The following is a 14,531-nucleotide window of genomic DNA, read 5'->3' as shown; positions in this document are numbered from 1 at the left end:
CAACCATACCCTCCTTTCAACACTCTGGCTCTGCAGTCTAACAGACGGACATAACACGACGATTGCAAGTTTGCAACGCCCTTTCCGTCAGCCGATGGCTTTCTGCGCCAAGAACGTCCACTGTGGTAGCCAATTCACATGATTTAATGCAAGCTATTCTGAAGGCTTGATCCTTGCAAGATGCCTGGTTTGAACCAGAGCTTCAGAAATCCTTGCATTTGGTACTCCAGGGAAAGCATAGATGCATTCTACTATTAAGTACATACACTTGCCTCCAGTTTGCACATTCCTTTTGTTTATACCTATGATGCGCCTCTTCATTATCCAGCCCTCAAATTCAATATTTCCTTGGCAGTCCTCTGACGAAAATAAGGCATGTGTTTCTACAAAACACAACCCATTCAAAACACCATATTAGTTTATTTAGCATATAGTAAAAAGGTTATTCAGATCATGTTGAATACATGTTAAAAAGGTTATTCAGATCATGTTGAATACATATTAAAAAGGTTAAAAGTAGTACCTGCCCAAAAGTAGTGCTAGACCGGCAACACCTTCATCTTGAGTATATTCGGAGTCGGAGTGATAACTTCTCTCGAGTGGTGGTCGGAGTCGGAGCCGGATACCATTCACCAACATGAGCTTCATGTCTTCATTTTGTGTAGCTCCTTGATGACTTGTCCTTCCTTTCCGAATCCTTGCTCCTTCGAGAGGTTCTTCATTCATAGTGATCATCTCTACTCCTTCTCTCTCTTGGTGGTGATTCTTCCCTTTTGCTTCTTATTTTAGGTGAGTCTTCTCTTCTTTTGTATTGAGCCGTACACTCATTGAAGTAGTGTTCGGGTCTTCCACAATTGTATCAGTTTCGCTCACGACTGGAAGATCTTTTGTCATTATAGGACCTTGACTTGGAACTTCTTTCCTTGCTTCTACTCTTGTAGAATTTGTTCAAGTTCTTCACCATTAAGCTCAATTCTTCATTAAAGGCTTGTTTCTCATTTGATGATGTAGGAGCATCACATGAGGCTTTGTAAGCACCACTAGACTTGTTGTGAAGCTCTTATTTGTCCTTGAGTGACATCTCATGAGCAACAATTCTTCCAATGACTTCGGTTGGCTTGAGATCTTTGTAATTTCGCATCATTTGAATCAATGTGCACACGGTATCATATTTTCCATCCAAGGCTCTCAAGATTTTCTTGATGACGAATTTTTTGGTCATCTCTTCACTTCCTAAGCCGGCAATCTCATTTTTGATAAGTGCAAGCCTAGAGTACATTTCGGCGACACCTTCACCATCCTTCATTTTGAACTTGTCAAGTTGACTTTGAAGCACATCCAACTTGGATTCCTTGACGGAGTCAGTACCTTCATGCATATCAATCAAAGTATCCCAAATTTCCTTTGCATTCTCAAGTCGGCTGATTTTGTTGAATTCTTTGGGGCATAATCCATTGAAGAGGATATCGCAAGCTTGAGCATTGTATTGCAACATCTTCAATTCTTTCGCGGTAGCTTCATGGTTTGGTTCTCTCCCATTAAAGAATCCACCTTGCAAGCCAATACACACAATATTCCAAATGGCAGGGTTATGTCCAATAATATGCATTTTCATCTTAAGTTTCCAACTAGCAAAATTAGTACCATCAAAGTAAGGATCTCTATGGTGGTAATTTCCCTTGCTAGACTCCATACTCTCCTAGGTTGTGAAACCAAGGCTATGATCACCAAAACTATGGAAATCAAGGCAAATGGAGACCAAAGCTCTGATACCACTGGTAGGATCGAAAGTATGTCTAGAGGGGGGGTGATTAGACTACTTGACCAAATAAAAACTTAACCTTTTCCCAATTTTAGTTCCTGGCAGATTTTAGCAACTTAGCACAAGTCAAGAAATCACAATACAATTCAAGCAAGCATGCAAAGAGTATATGAGTAGTGTAAAGTAAAGCATGCAATTAGCAAGAAAGTAAATGGAGGAGTTTCGAGGGAGCAAACGCAATGTTGACACGGAGATTTTTGGCGTGGTTCCGATAGGTGGTGCTATCATACATCCACGTTGATGGAGACTTCAACCCACGGAGGGTAACGGTTGCGCGAGTCCACGGAGGGCTCCACCCACTAACGGTCCACGAAGAAGCAACATTGTCTATCCCATCATGGCCATCGCCCACGAAGGACTTGCCTCACTAGGGTAGATCTTCACGAAGTAGGCAATCTCCTTGCCCTTACAAACTCCTTGGTTCAACTCCACAATCTTTACGAAGGCTCCCAAGTGACACGTAACCAATCTAGGAGACACTACTCTCCAAAAGGTAATAGATGGTGTGTTGTTGATGAACTCCTTGCTCTTGTGCTTCAAATGATAGTCTCCCCAACACTCAACTCTCTCTCATAGATTTGGCTATGGTGGAAAGATCATTTGAGTGGAAAGCAACTTGGGGAAGGCTAGAGATCAAGATTCATATGGTAGGATTGGAATATCTTGGCCTCAACACATGAGTAGGTGGTTCTCTCTTAGAAAATGAGTAGTGGAAGTTTAGGTTTCTTCTGATGGCTCTCTCCATGAATTAATAGTGGGTGAAGGGATATATATAGCCTCCACACAAAATCTAACCGTTACACACAGATTCCCAAACTCGGTGGGACCGAATTAGCAAACTTGGTCAAACCGATCCAGGCAAAAATGTGAACGTTAGGATTTTCAGTGGGACTGATATAGTCATCTCGGTGGGACCAATATGCTAGGGTTAGGGCATAATGTAATCTCGGTGTGACCGATCGCATAAACTCTGTGGGACCGATTTCAGCAATAGGTACACAGAGGGTTGGTCAGGCAAACTCGGTGGCACCGATTTGCTCACTTTGGTGGGACCGAAGTGTTATTAAAAGGAAATAGGGAGTTTGCAATGAAGACTTGGTGGGACCGATATGCTCATTTTGGTGAGACCAAAATGTTATAAAAAGGAAATAGAGAGTTTGCAATCCCATCTCGGTGAGACCGAGATCCCTATCGGTGAGACCGAATTAACTAGGGTTTGTGGCAGTGGCTATGTAAAATGAAACTCGGTGGTGCCGGATAGATCAAATCGGTGGGGCCGAATTTGACTTTTAGGTTTAGGACAAATGTTGAAAGGAGAAAGTGGTTGAGGGTTTCTATAGCATATCACAAAGCATTTTGAGCAAGTAACCAATTGAGTAACACCTCATCCCCTTTTAATAGTATTGGCTTTCCTATGGACTCAATGTGATCTTGGATCATTAAAATGAAAATGTAGAGTTTTGAGCTTGTTGCCAATATATATCCTTTGCATTTTGAGGGGTCCACATCTCTAGTCCATTCCATGCCAATGATTGAACTTTCTGAAATGATTGTCTTGAAAGATCATTAGTTCAATGAACTATATGTTGTTAAGAATTACCAAAACCACCCAGGGATTAGTTGCACTTTCAGTGTGCCAAGATATTTTATATCGCATCCCACATGATTCTTTCTAGTAAACTGTTTGTGGTATACCTGATTTTTTTTCATTATGTTTTGAAAGACAAAATGGTGTTACGGAGGGAAAGGATGGTGTTTGAATTGCTAGGACATTTATGTACAGTGAACATGCAACTACATGAGTGTCGTGTTTAAATTTGGAATTATTCCGGGTTCGTTTGGCATTTTTATGGATTAATTGAGTTTCTCGGCATTTAATGTGCATAATTCAACTTTTAACTACAAGCACATGCTCCAGTGCCCCAAAGTTTGTTTACAAATCACATGTGTGTATTTGGGTGAATTTATAGGTCCCATGCAAGAAATGGGAATGAAATTCAAACATATGGGCATCGCGGCTCGGTCAGGAACATTGAGAAACTTGGTTTTTAAGTTCCTGAAAATTCAAAACTCGCCTGAAAATCATGAAACTTGGCATGGTGTCATTTCATGGCACCAACATGTTGTGGTAAAAAAGTTGGCCGCATTTGGACAAGTTTTTCGTATAAGCTTCTTGCAAACCGGAGCTTCTCTCGAGAAGACTCGTGGTTCTCGAGGGGGGACGTGTCACCTTTGTGTTCGAAATGATATACGCTGCCTCCCTCCCCCCCTTATTTTTTACAGAGGCAACATACAACTATATGAGTGTCGTATGAGAATTTGTAATTATTCCTGGTCCGTTTGGACTTTCTACATTAATTGAATTGCTGGTCATTTAATATGCATAATTCAAATTTGAACTACAAGCACATGCACCAATGCACCAAAGCTGGTTGAAAAATCACATGTGTGTCCTTGGGTGAATTTCTAGGTCCCATGCAAGAAATGGGAATGAAATTCAAACATCTGCGCGTCGTGGCTCCGCCGGAAAGATTGAGAAACCTGGTTTTTTAATTGATGTAAATCCAAAATACGCCTGAAAATCATGAAACTTGGCATGGTGTCACACTACTACATGTCCTGCTAACGCGGCACTATGATCAGAGACCCTTCGACAAACTGTGTGCGATGCAATAATCGCAAACGGTGGTGTAAGAGAACCGTCAAAAATGTGCAAAACGTTTGTGATGATGGATGCATCAAATACGATTCATATTTTAGTTGCGTCTGCGATGCAGGGCATACGGTTCAGTTCAATTAACTGTTTGCGTTGAGGAGGAACAAAAGAAACGGGCAGCCAGATGAAGGCGCGTGCGATACACAGCATACAGTTCATTCAGATGAACTGTTTGTGATTAGGCAACACAAAAGAAACGGTCAGCCAGATCAATGTGTGTGTGATATACAGCATGCGGTTCACTCGGATGAACTATTTGTGTTGAGACAAGAGAACAGAAATGGTTCAATATAACAAGACGTGTGTGATACGCGGCAAACAGGTATGTAATCAGAAATGTGTGGGAAGACCGATAACAACACAGATGATTCCTGTTAACAAGCTGTGTGTGTTGTGGGCAAACAATTGCTGGTATACAATTGTCAGTGATTGATGAAATCATCACCGACGGGTTCCCTTGTTTAGTCCGTGTGCGATGTGATTTTCTCTATCTACAGAGAATCAACATATATACTTAAAAGACAGCATTGCATAACCAAATTAAGCATACAACTAGACAAGTGACTACACAGATAACATTTTCACACACCAAAGTAAGCAGCTACATGCATACTAAACTGGGAACAAGGATCTAATTAATCATCTACTTCTTGTTGTGACGATGCTTGCCATTGCTCTATGCTACCTCTTGAGCATGTGTTGGTTTTCCCTTCAAGAGGAAAGGGTGATGCAGCAAAGTAGCGTAAGTATTTTCCTCAGTTTTTGAGAACCAAGGTATCAATCTAGTAGGAGGCTACACTCAAATCCCTCGTACCTGCACAAACAAATAAGAACCTTGCAACCAACGCGATAAAGGGGTTGTCAATCCCTTCACGGCCACTTGCAAAAGTGAGATCTGGTAGAGATAATAAAATATTTTTGGTATTTTTCTGATATAGATTGGAAAGTAAAGATTTTAAAATAAAATAGATTGGAAACTTATACGATGGAAAATAGACCCGGGGGCCAAAGGTTTCACTAGTGGCTTCTCTCAAGATAGCATAAGTATTACGGTGGGTGAACAAATTGCTGTCGAGCCATTGATAGAAAAGTGCATAGTTATGAGAATATCTAGGCATCACTACAGGAATCAACTACTTTGCCGTCTGCCATGGCGGACGGCAAAGGCACGAATGGCGGACGGCAAAGGTCTTTGCCGTCCGCCACGGACGGCAAAAGTGGACGGCAAAGAAAGGGTCGGCAAACAGCTTCTTTGTCGTCCGCTTTTTGAGGCAGACGGCAATGAGTCCTTTGCCGTCAGTGGCGGACGGCAAAGTGGGGGGACGGCAAAATAACCCCTGTTAGTCCGTTAGGTGGCTAACGGTAGCCTTTGCCATCCGCTCTCTTAACGTTTTCTTTGCCGTCATCCAGACGAAACTACAGACGGCAAAGAGTTTTTTTTATATAAAAAAATGACATGAGCGAAAACGTTCCGAGGTCGGCTGCAGCTCCGGTGAGCGTCGGTGGTCGTCGGACCTGCCAACTCCGGCAACTGCTGCCACAACCAGAGGAGTTCTAGCGCTCGGGGAGGCTCAGACATGACGGGTTCCAGCGAGGGACGACCAAGCGGGGTCTGGCGAGCGGCGGCCTCGATCGGGACCGACGAGGGATGGCCGCGGCGGGGTCCGGCGAGTGGCCGAGAGGATGAGGCTGGGGAGACTCGGCCGCGGCGGGGTCGGGCGATGGGAGGCCACGACAGGGAACGGCGGGGTCGAGCAAGAGGAGGCCGCAGCAGGGAACGGCGGGGTCGGGCGAGGGGAGCCCGCGGCGGGGAACGACGGGGTCGGGCAAGGGGAGCCCGCGGCGGGGAACAGCGGGGTCGGGCGAGGGGAGGCCGCGGTGGTGAATGGCGAGGAGTGACCGCGGCGGGGAATGGTGATAGGCAGAGAGGCGGAGTCCGGCGAGGGGTCCGGAGGGCGCCGTGGCGCCATGGCCGCGGGTGATGGGGCCTGAGGCGACGGGTGACGGTGTTGGGGCCGCCGGTGGCGGCGAGCTCCGGTGCACGGCCGGAGGAGCTCGATTGAGCACGAGCTCACGGTTCCCTCCTATGCCAAATCGAGCGGCCGGTGTCGTTTGTTCGTTTGTTCGTCATACAGAGAGATATGAGAGATAGAGAGAGATATACGAGAGTGAGTGGGGGTGGGGCAGGATAAAGGAGAGAGAGAGTGATGGGCCAAGAGAAAGAACATGGTGGGGTGGGGCTTCGGGGTGAGCTGCGCGCCGTCCATGGGTTGGCTGCCCGTGCGATCTGATGATGCCACGTCATCGATCTGTGTGGTGTGCTTTCTCTTTGCCGTCCGCCAGCGGACGGCAAAGATCCATACGGCGGATGGCAAAGATAAAGCGGACGGCATCCAACACGTCCATTTGACCCACGTCTAGTGGGGCCTAGCTGAGCTCTTTGCCGTCTGCCTTTTTGGGCCTTTGTTGTCCGCTAGCGGACGGCAAAGAAGTGGCTGATGGCAATCTGGTAATTTGTCGTCTGCCTCTTCTTTGCCGTCTGCTTTTCGGAAGCAGATGGCAAAGACCCTCTTTGCCGTCCACAAGCGGACGGCAAAGAAAAGGCGGATGGCAAATTCCCTGTTTCCAGTAGTGCATGATCATGTATATAGGCATCACGTCTGCGACAAGTAGATCGAAAAGATTCTGCATCTACTACTATTACTCCACATATCGACCGCTATCCAGCATGCATCTAGAGTATTAAGTTCATAAGAACAGAGTAACGCATTAGGCAAGATGACATGATGTAGAGGGATAAACTCAAGCAATATGATATAAACCCCATATTTTTATCCTCGATGGCAACAATACAATATGTGCCTTGCTGCTCCTGCTGTCACTGGGAAAGGACACCGCAAGATTGAACCCAAAGCTAAGCACTTCTCCCATTGCAAGAAAAACCAATCTAATAGGCCAAACCAAACTGATAATTCGAAGAGACTTGCAAAGATAACAAATCATACATAAAAGAATCCAGAGGCAATTCAAATATTGCCCATAGATAATCTTTATCATAAACCCACAATTCATCGGATCTCGACAAACACACCGCAAAAAGTATTACATCAAATAGATCTCCAAGAAGATCGAGGAGAACATTGTATTGAGAATCAAAGAGAGAGAAGAAGCCATCTGGCTAATAACTATGGACCCGAAGGTCTGTGGTAAACTACTCACACTTCATCGGAGAGGCTATGGTGTTGATGTAGAAGCCCTCCATGATCGATTCCCCCTCTGGCGGAGCGCCGGAAAAGGCCCCAAGATGGGATCTCGCGGGTACAAAAGGTTGCGGTGGTGGAAATAGGGTTTTGTGGTGCTCTCGGATGTTTTCAGGGTATATGAGTATATATAGGCGAAAGAAGTCGGTCAGGGGAGCCACGAGGGGCCCACGAGGGTGGGGGCGCGCCTACCCCCCCCCCCCTGGGCGCGCCCTCCTGCCTCGTGGCCTCCTTGTTTCTTTCTTAACGTCCACTCCAAGTGTCCTGGATTGCGTTTGTTCCAAAAATAACTCTCTCGGAGGTTTCATTCCGTTTGGACTCCGTTTGATATTCCTTTTCTACGAAACACTAAAATAGGCAATAAAATAGCAATTTGCACTGGGCCTCCAGTTAACAGGTTAATCCCAAAAAAATATAAAAGTGCATAGTAAAGCCCATTAAACATCCAAAACGGATAATATAATAGCATGGAACAATCAAAAATTATAGATACCTTGGAGACGTATCAAGCATCCCCGCGCTTAATTACTGCTCGTCCTCGAGTAGGTAAATGGTAAAAACAGAATTTTTGATGTGGAATGCTACCTAACATAATTCTAAATGTAATTCTCTTTATTGTGGCATGAATGTTCAGATCCAAAAGATTCAAGATAAAAGTTTAATATTGACATAAGAATAGTAATACTTCAAGCATGCTAACCAAGCAGTTTATGTCTTATAAAAATAACATAGCCAAAGAAAGCTTATCCCTACAAAATCATATAGTTTGGCCATGCTTCATTTTCGTCACACAAAATGCTCCCATCATGCACAACCCCGGTTTCAGCCAAGCAATTGGTTCATACTTTTTAATGTGCTTCAGCCTTTTCAACCCTCACGCAACACATGAGCGTAAGCCGTGGACATAGCACTATGGGTGGAGTAGAGTATGATGATAGGGATTATGTGAGAAAACAAAAAAGGAAAAATTCTCACATTGACGCGGCTAATCAACGGGCTATGGAGATGCCCATCAATTGATGTCAATACGAGGAGTAGGGATTGCCATGCAACGGATGCACTAGAGATATAAATGTATGAAAGCTCATCAAAAAGAAACTAAGTGGGTGTGCATCCAACTTGCCTTCTCACGAAGACCTAGGAATTTTGAGGAAGCCCATCATTGGAATATACAAGCCAAGTTCTATAATGAAAAATTCCCAGTAGTTTATGAAAGTGACAAAATAAGAAACTCTCTATCATGAAGATCATGGTGCTATTTTGAAGCACAAGTGTGGAAAAAGGATAGTAACATTGTCCCTTCTCTCTTTTTTTTATTTGGGCTTCTTTCGCCTCTTTTTTTCTTTTTTTTATTTGAGCTTCTTTGGCCTCTCTTTTTTTCGTCCGGAGTCTCATCCCGACTTGTGGGGGAATCATAGTCTCCATCATCCTTTCCTCACATGGGACAGTGCTCTAATAATGGAGATCATCACACTTCTATTTATTTACAACTCAAGAATTACAACTCAATACTTAGGACAAAATATGACTCTATGTGAATGCCTCCGGCGGTGTACCGGGATATGCAATGAATCAAGAGCGACATGTATGAAAGAATTATGAAGGTGGCTTTGCCACAAATACGATGTCAACTACATGATCATGCAAAGCAGTATGACAATGATGGAGCGTGTCATAATAAACGAAACGGTGGAAAGTTGCATGGCAATATATCTCGGAATGGCTATGGAAATGCCATAATAGGTAGGTATGGTGGCTGTTTTGAGGAAGATATAAGGAGGTTTATGTGTGATAGAGCGTATCGTATCACGGGGTTTGGATGCACCGGCGAAGTTTGCGCCAACTCTCAAGGTGAGAAAGGGCAATGCACGGTAGCATAGAGGCTAGCAAATTGCAGAAGGGTAAGAGTGCGTATAATCCATGGACTCACATTAGTCATAAAGAACTCATATACTTATTGCAAAAGTTTATTAGCCCTTGAAGCAAAGTCCTACTATGCATGTTCCTAGGGGAAGGGTTGGTAGGAGTTAACCATCACGCGATCCCGACCCCCACTCATAAGGAAGGCAATCAAAGAACACCCCATGCTTCAAATTTGTCGCACAACGTTCACCATACGTGCATGCTACGGGACTTGCCAACTTTAACACAAGTATTTCTCAATTTCATAATTACCCAACTAGCATGACTCTAATATTACCACCTTTATATCTCAAAATAATTATCAAGTATCAAATTTATAACCCAAGAAAATTACCATGTTGTTCTAGAAGACTCTCAAAAAAATATAAGTGAAGCATGAGAGATTAATAATTTATACAAAATAAAACCACCACCGTGCTCTAAAAAGGTATACGTGAAGCACTAGAGCAAAATTATCTAGGCTCAAAAGATATAAGTGAAGCACATAGAGTATTCTAATAAATTCCGATTCATGTGTGTCTCTCCCAAAAGGTGTGTACAGCAAGGATGATTGTGGTAAACTAGAAAGCAAAGACTCAAATCATACAAGACGCTCCAAGCAAAACACATATCATGTGGTGAATAAAAATATAGCATCAAGTAAAGTTACCGATGGACGAAGACGAAAGAGGGGATGCCTTCCGGCGCATCCCCAAGCTTAGGCTTTTGGTTGTCCTTCAATTTTACCTTGGGGTGCCTTGGGCATACCCAAACTTAGGCTCTTGCCACTCCTTATTCCATAATCCATCAAATCTTTACCCAAAAACTTGAAAACTTCACAACACAAAACTCAACAGAAAATCTCATGAGCTCCGTTAGCGAAATAAAACAAACCACCACTTTAAGGTAATGTAATGAACTCATTCTTTATTTATATTGGTGTTAAACCTACTGTATTCCAACTTTCATACCCCCCCCCCCGATACTAGCCATAGATTCATCAAAATAAGCAAACAACACACGAAAAACAGAATTTGTCAAAAACAGAACAGTCTGTAGCAATCTGTAACTTTCGAATACTTATGGAACCCCAAAAATTCTAACAAAATATTAAGTCCTATAAAAAAATTATTAATCTTATGCAAAAAGAATCAACTTAAAATCACGTTTCTGTGATTTATGAAAATTATCCTCGTGCGCAAACTTTTCTGTTTTTCAGCAAGATCAGATTAACTATCACCCAAGAAGATCCTATAGGTTTTACTTGGCACAAACACTAATTAAAACATAAATCCACATATAAATAGAGTCTAGATGAACTCTTTATTACTAAACATGAACAAAAAGCAAAGAACAAAAATAAAATTGGGTTGCCTCCCAACAAGCGCTATCGTTTAACGACCCTAGCTAGGCATAAAAGCGAGAATAGATCTAAGTATTGTCATCCTTGGTATTCAATTCATAGGTGCTTCTCATAATAGATTCATAAGGTAATTTTATTTTCTTCCTAGGAAAGTATTCCGTGCCTTTCCTTAATGGAAATTGGAATCTAATATTTCCTTCTTTCATATCAATAATTGCACCAATCGTTCTAAGGAAAGCTCTAGCAAGAATAATAGGACATGAAGGATTGAAATCTATATCAAGAACAATAAAATCTATGGCCACATAATTCCTATTTGAAACAATAAGAACATCATTAATCCTTCCCATAGGTTTCTTAATGGTGGAATCCGCAAGGTGCAAGTTTAAAGAGCAATCATCAAATTCAAGGAAACCAAACACATCACACAAAGTTTTTGGAATCGTGGAAGCACTAGCACCCAAATCACACAAAGCATAGCATTCATGATATTTAATCTTAATTTTAATAGTAGGTTCCCACTCATCATAAAGTTTTCTAGGGATAGAAACTTCTAATTCAAGTTTTAGTTCATAAGATTGCATTAAAGCATCAACGATATGTTTATGAAAAGCTTTATTTTGACTATAAGCATGAGGAGAATTTAACACAGATCACAACAAGGAAATACAATCTATTAAAGAACAATTATCATAATTAAATTCCTTGAAATCCAAAATAGTGGGTTCATTGCTATGTAAAGTTTTGACCTCTTCAATCCCACTTTTACCAATTTTTGCATCAAGATCTAAAAACTCTGAATCATTGGGACGCCTCTTAACTAAATTTGACTCATCTATAGTCCTGTCATTATCAAGATTCATATTGCAAAACAAAGATGTAATAGGAGATACATCAATGACTTTTAGATCTTCATCCCTATTATCATGAAAACTAGAAGAACACGCTTTTACAAAGCAATCTTTCTTAGCACGCATCCTAGCGGTTCTTTCCTTGCACTCATCAATGGAGCACACTTATTAGCAAACAATTTCATAAGTTCATCCATCTTTCCATTCAAAACATTAATCTCTTCTATCGCATGAACCTTTTTACTAGTAGATCTTTCGGTGTGCCATTGAGAATAATTAACCATAATATTATCTAGGAGTTTAGTAGCTTCTCCTAAAGTGATTTCCATAAAAGTGCCTCCCGCGGCCGAATCTAAAAGATTTCTAAAAGCAAAATTCAATCCGGCATAAAAAAATTGTGTAATCATCAATAAATTTAATCCATGTGTAGGGCAATTGCGAATCATTAATTTCATCCTCTCCCAAGATTGTGCAACATGCTCATGATCAAGTTGCTTAAAATTCATAATATCGTTTCTAAGAGAGATGATCTTAGCAGGAGGAAAATACTTAGAGATAAAAGCATCTTTGCACTTATTCCAAGAATCAATACTATTTTTAGGCAAAGACAAAAACCAAGTTTTAGCACGATCTCTAAGTGAAAACGGAAATAGCTTCAATTTAACAATATCATTATCCACGTCTTTCTTATTTTGCATATCACACAAATCAACAAAGTTGTTTAGATGAGTAGCGGCATCTTCACTAGGAAGGCCAGAGAATTGATCTTTCATGAAAAGATTCAACAAAGCAACATTAATTTCACAAGATTCAGCATCGGTAAGAGGAGCAATCGGAGTGCTAAGAAAATCATTGTTATTGGTATTGGAGAAATCACATAATTTAGTATTATCTTGAGCCATCGTGACAAAAAATCCAACACACAAGCACACAAGAGGCAAGTGAAAACGAGGTGAACGGGAAAAAGAGGGCGAATAAAACGGCAAGGGTGAAGTGGGGGAGAGGGATACGAGAGGAAATGGAAAATAATGTAATGTGAGGGATAAGAGTTTGTGATGGGTACTTGGTATGTCTTGACTTGTGCGTAGACTCCCCGGCAACGGTGCCAGAAATCCTTCTTGCTACCTCTTGAGCATGCGTTGGTTTTCCCTTGAAGAGGAAAGGGTGATGCAGCAAAGTAGCGTAAGTATTTCCCTCGGTTTTTGAGAACCAAGGTATCAATCCAGTAGGAAGCTACACTCAAATCCCTCGTACCTGCAGAAACTAATAAGAACCTTGCAACCAACGCGATAAAGGGGTTGTCAATCCCTTCACGGCCACTTGCAGAAGTGAGATCTAATAGAGATAATAAAATATTTTTGGTATTTTTATGATATAGATGGCAAAGTAAAGATTGCAAAATAAAATTGATCGGAAACTTATATGATGGAAAATAGACTCGGGGGCCATAGATTTCACTAGTGGCTTCTCTCAAAATAGCATAAGTATTACGGTGGGTGAACGAATTACTATCGAGCAATTGATAGAAAAGTGCATAGTTATGAGAATATACTAGATCATTGAGGGCGCGTGTTGCTGCACCCGTCTTTTTTTAATGTAGTATAAAGTGCTAGGAATTTATGTAAAAACGTAGAGTTCTTTTTCAGCAAAATTTATGTTTTCTTTCCAAACATGAGTCCAGAATGAAGGTTAATCATTTTCAATGGGCTGGTTATGCGTATTATTTGTAGATACTTTGAAGACATATAATAAAATGTGAACAATAGAAAACTGGAAGACACAGTGCATATTTCTCAATCCAACGCTTGATGTACCAAATGGTCGGTGTGCAAGGCGGTATCAGGCAAATCTGAATCTTAAAAAGAAATATATGTAAAGGAAATCGGTTACAGAGCCGACTATCATTGTTTGATTCAAGCTATAGTAAACAAAATCACAAAATACAAATCAAACTGAGAGCAAATTAGTATAGGTACTTCCCCTAGTCATAGATTAAACTTTAAGAAGCAATGTATCATCCTCAGTCAGCTACACTTAAAACTACATGCACTATCATCAGCTCAATCGTGCATTAGCGCCAATTCAGTCAGAAACAATAGTACAATACTTCCACCTCTGTTCTCTGCTCAATTGGTAGCTCACAGACAACTTGCCAACTACTAAGTTATAAAATGCTAAGTATTTATTTCTTTGATACTAACAACATTCAAATTACAGGTGTGAGGTTTCAGATGATAATACTATTTGCTTTCAATTTGAAGGAAATAAATGAATTAGCGCTAATGCTAAATAAAACATCAGCATTGGTAATGAAAGTGAAATCCTCTAGTGAAAATGGAAACTATAATGCAGGAAGACCAGATTTCAACTTTATCAATCTGAATAGTGAAGTCTACTTTAATAACATCAAGAGTTAACAACCCCTCTTCCAGTATCCCTGAAACAAAAACATAAAACTACTTTATCTTTGTACTGCATGAAAAATGGATCACAAAGGCAGAGGAGGAAACAATATAAGACTCGGTAACTCACTCGGCCAGGAATATTTGGGGTTAGCACCAGCACCTAGTGAGCAATTAATCATACAAGGTAGGACAATGTTCGTCGCTACCATCAA

The sequence above is a fragment of the Triticum dicoccoides genome, chromosome 3B (assembly GCF_002162155.2).
Source record: "Triticum dicoccoides isolate Atlit2015 ecotype Zavitan chromosome 3B, WEW_v2.0, whole genome shotgun sequence".
Taxonomy (NCBI): Eukaryota; Viridiplantae; Streptophyta; class Magnoliopsida; order Poales; family Poaceae; genus Triticum; species Triticum dicoccoides.
This window is presented reverse-complemented; position numbering follows the sequence as displayed.